The sequence below is a fragment of the Martes martes genome (genome assembly GCF_963455335.1).
Source record: "Martes martes genome assembly, chromosome: 7".
In the NCBI taxonomy this organism is placed as follows: domain Eukaryota; kingdom Metazoa; phylum Chordata; class Mammalia; order Carnivora; family Mustelidae; genus Martes; species Martes martes.
The window spans coordinates 51666775-51671877 of NC_137894.1; the positions used below are offsets into that span (position 1 = coordinate 51666775).

The window sequence follows — 5103 nt, forward strand, 5'->3', positions numbered from 1 at the left end:
TTTTCTTTCACCCTAATATACTTGAAAAATAGATTGGTTATACATTATTTTTTTCCATTTAAATTCAACTAGTCAACATATAGTACCTCATTAGTTTCAGATATAGAGTTCAATAATTCATCAGTTGTATATAACACTCAGTGCTCATTACATCACATGCCCTTCTTAATGTCCATCACTTGGTAATCCCATCCCCCACCAACCTCCCCTCCAGCAACTCTCAGTTTGCTTCCTAAAGTTAAGAGTCTCTCGTGTTTTTTTTTCCCCCTCTCTGATGACATATGTTGATTTTTAAAGATTTATTTATTTATTTATTTGACAGACAGAGATCACAAGTAGGCAGAGAGGCAGGCAGAGAGAGGTGGGGAGGGGAAAAGCAGTCTCCCCACTGAGCAGAGAGCCCAATGTGGGCCTCAATACCAGGACCCTGAGATCATGACCTGAGCTGAAGGCTGAGGTTTTAACCTACTGAGCCACCCAGGTGTCCAACATACATTAATTTTTATATCAGATTTTATTTCCTTGAATCTTTTGGAAATGTAGCTCCATTGTCACCTTTCTTTGTATACTACTATCAAGAAGCCAGATGCCAATCTGATTTGCTCTCCTATTTAGGTTGTTCAGGTATTTTGATGGGAGGCTCAAAAGATACTATATTTTAAATATGTAAAAATGTTATTAGGCTATGCCTTGGAACTAAACATACCAACTATCCCCAGTTCACTGAAAGCTATTTCATTATATAGATTCTAGCCTTTTATTTGACACATTAATAAAAGTTTGAAATGTTAATTCTGTTATATTGTCTCATTTTCAAATTATAGAAATACTAAGTATCACTTGTCTGGTTCTATACAACTTTCTAAAAAAAAATCTCCATATTTAATTAGGTTTCATTTTCTTGGTTCTTTTAATCCTTATATCCTGTATCCTTCATTGTAATTTTGGCCATTCTGTTCTTCTTTGGAGTATCTAGTAGCTGATTCCTTATTTTTTTTTTTTTTTTAAGCAAAGGGTCAGGGGTAAGAGTGGAAGAATTAGCTAAGAGGAGATGGAGAGGCCAGGTATGCACTGATTTTGTGTTACAGTTTTAGTTTTTTTTTTTTTTTTTGACAGACAGAGATCACAAGTAGGCAGAGAGCAAGAGGAGAAAGCAGGCTCCCTGCCGAGCAGAGAGCCCGATGCGGGCCTTGATCCCAGAACCCTGGGATCATGACCTGAGTCGAAGGCAGAGGCTTTAACCCACTGAGCCACCCAGGTGCCCGCTGATTCCTTATTGATTGATGCCCAGCAAAATTATCTTTAGAGCAAACTAATAATTCCAACCAGTGTCCTTTATACTCCATTACTTTTTTTTATTTATTTCTTTTCAGTGTAACAGAATTCATTGTTTATGCACCACACCCAGTGCTCCATGCAATACATACCCTCCCTAATACCCACCACCTGGCTTCCCCAATCTCCCACCCCCCGCCCCTTGAAAACACTCAGATTGTTTTTCAGAGTCCATAGTCTCTCATGGTTCATCTCCCCTTCCAATTTCCCTCAACTCCCTTCTCCTCTCCATCTCCCTATGTCCTCCATGTTATTTGTTATGCTCCACAAATAAGTGAAACCATATGATACTTGACTCTCTCCGCTAGACTTGTTTCACTCAGCAAAATCTCTTCCAGTCCCGTCCATGTTGCTACAAAAGTTGGGTATTCACGCTTTCTGATGGAGGCATAATACTCCATAGTGTATATGGACCACATCTTCCTTATCCATTCATCCGTTGAAGGGCATCTTGGTTCTGTCCACAGTTTGGCGACCGTGGCCATTGCTGCTATAAACATTGGGGTACAGATGGCCCTTCTTTTCACTACATCTGTAGCTTTGGGGTAAATACCCAGTACTGCAATTGCAGGGTCATAGGGAAGCTCTATTTTTAATTTCCTGAGGAATCTCCACACTGTTCTCCAAAGTGGCTGCACCAGCTTGCATTCCCACCAACAGTGTAAGAGGGTTCCCCTTTCTCCACATCCTCTCCAACACACGTTGTTTCCTGTCTTGCTAATTTTGGCCATTCTAACTGGTGTAAGGTGGTATCTCAATGTGGTTTTCATTTGAATCTCCCTGATGGCTAGTGATGATGAACTTTTTTTCATGTGTCTGATAGCCATTTGTATGTCTTCATTGGAGAAGTGTCTGTTCATATCTTCTGCCCATTTTTTAATATGATTGTCTGTTTTGTGTGTGTTGGGTTTGAGGAGTTCTTTATAGATCCTGGATATCAACCTTTTGTCTGTACTGTCATTTGCAAATATCTTCTCCCATTCCGTGGGTTGCCTCTTTGTTTTGTTGACTGTTTCCTTCACTGTGCAGAAGCTTTTGATCTTGATGAAGTCCCAAAAGTTCATTTTTGCTTTTGTTTCCATCGCCCTTGGAGACATATCTTGAAAGAAGTTGCTGTGGCTGATATCAAAGAGGTTACTGCCTATGTTCTCCTCTAGGATTCTGATGGATTCCTGTCTCACGTTGAGGTCTTTTATCTGAGTTTATCTTTGTGTACGGTGTAAGAGAATGGTCGAGTTTCATTCTTCTACATATAGCTGTCCAGTTTTCCCAGCACCATTTATTGAAGAGACTGTCTTTTTTCTACTGGATATTTTTTCCTGTTTTGTCGAAGATTATGGACCCTCCACTCTATGGTCAAATATCAATCAATGTGATAGAACAAATCAATAAGAGAAGAGAGAAGAACCACATGGTCCTCTCAATTGATGCAGAAAAAGCATTTGACAAAATCCAGCATCCGTTCCTGATTAAAACCCTTCAAAGTATAGGGATAGAGGGAACATTCCTGAACTTCATCAAATCTATCTATGAAGGACCCACAGCAAATATCATCCTCAATGGGAAAAAGCTTGCAGCCTTCCCGTTGAGATCAGGAACACGGCAAGGATGCCCACACTCACCACTCTTGTTCAACATAGTATTAGAAGTCCTAGCAACAGCAATCAGACAACAAAGAGAAATAAAAGGTATCCAAATTGGCAAGGAAGAAGTCAAACTCTCTCTCTTCGCAGATGACATGATTCTTTATATGGAAAACCCAAAAGACTCCACCCCCAAACTTCTAGAACTCATACAGCAATTCAGTAACGTGGCAGGATACGGAGTCAATGTACAGAAATCAGTGGCTTTCTTATACACTAACAATGAAAATACAGAAAGGCAAATTATAGAATCAATTCCATTTACTATAGCACCAAGAACCATAAGATACCTCCGAATAAACCTAACCAAAGAGGTTAAGGATCTGTACTCAAGGAACTACAGAACACTCCTAAAACAAATTGAAGAAGACACAAAAAGATGGAAGACCATTCCATGCTCTTGGATCAGAAGAATAAACATTATTAAAATGTCTATACTGCCTAGAGCGATCTATACTTTTAATGCCATTCCGATCAAAATTCCACCGGTATTTTTCAAAGAGGTGGAGCAAATAATCCTAAAATTTGTATGGAATCAGAAGAGACCCCAAATTGCTAAGGAAATGTTGAAAAACAAAAATAAAACTGGCGGCATCACGTTACCTGATTTCAAGCTTTACTACAAAGCTGTGATCACCAAGACAGCATGGTACTGGCATAAAAACAGACACATAGACCAGTGGAACAGAGAAGAGAGCCAATCATTCTCTTTATATGAGAATATTTTTCAACTCAGTGACAGAGAAAAGTATCAGCTACACCAGTAGCTCTGCAAATACACCTTGAAATTCATAAAACTTTCCAAGATTCTATAGACTAGTCAATATGTAAGCCACACAAAAAGTATACTTTCAGAATTTTAAAATCTTAAAAAATACAAAATAGCCTTTAATAAATACATGTATAATCACACTATTGGCCATTAACATGGAATAAATTATCCAAGATTTTTGAGCTGCTTAAATAAAGAAAATAAATTATCTGAAGACAGTATACAACCTTTTAATACTTGTGCATATAGTATTGCATACAGAAGGCAACACTTGTTTTCTCCTGAGCTTTTTGAAAGTTATCTTCAAACTCCGTCTCTTCATTGCCATCTTCATGTCCTTCTTCCTCGATGTATAGATAAAAGTATTCAGAATAGGTGTAATCTTAAGGTCCAAAATGAAAAAATCATATCCACTGACATGGTGGGAAATGGCCACATACAAACAAAGATGTATGGTCCAAAAAACAAAAGGAGCACAGTGATATGAGCTCTAAGAGTAGAAAAGGCCTTAGACAAACTACCTGAGGGACGTTTCCATACAGTGATCAGGAGGAAGATATAGGAGATAAGCAATGAGAAGACGCCCATGGAAACAAACTCACTGGTGGCAGTAACTATGAATTCCATTCTGTAGGATCTGTGCATGCCAGTTTGATAAACCAAGGAAGGTCACAGTAAAAGCTATCTATCTCATTGGGACCACAAAAAGACAAACGGCCAACAAAAGCTAACAAGGCCATTAAATGAATAAGGCCAATAGCCCAAGCACCAGACAGAAGTAAAATGCACATCTGCAGACTCATGATGGGTAGTGGAGGGGCTTACATATGGCTACATATTGGTCCAGGGCCATGGTGATGAACAGCACCATTTCTGATCCACCCAGGACAGGGAGCACAAATATCTGGATGACACATCCCTGAAAGGATATGGTTTTGTGCCCAGAGAACAGGTCATGAATCATCTTAGGAACTGTTAAGGTAGAAAAACACAGATCAATAAATGAGAGACTGGCTAAAAGGAAATACATGGGGGAATGTAAAGGAGGGTCAAAGGTCACTGTAAACACAACAAGGTTTCCCAGAATGATTTTTACATAAAACACAGGAGAGAAAGCAAGGGGAAAATGCTGCACTGGTCTACACATATAGTGAACCAGGAATACAAATTAAGACCCTTTAGAGTAATTTGTGCCATATACTGGCTTTGTCTAATGATACCTAAAAGATAAGAACCAAAATAATAAACAAATAATTGATCAAAAATTATTATTTAAAAACACACATTTAAGTTTTTATTAAAACCGATTTTAGGAAGGAATTATCAGTAACAGCCATAAGGTGTTTTTAAAAA

At 38.5% G+C, this 5103-nt stretch overlaps 1 pseudogene across 1 annotated transcript; it reads right to left on the minus strand.

Moving 5' to 3' along the window:
- Positions 1–3955: 3955 nt before the first annotated feature.
- LOC308346641 (olfactory receptor 4F6-like) lies at positions 3956–4897 on the minus strand (annotated as a pseudogene). Its single transcript has one exon. The product of its transcript is annotated as an olfactory receptor 4F6-like (transcript).
- Between the last annotated feature and the right edge of the window lie 206 nt (positions 4898–5103).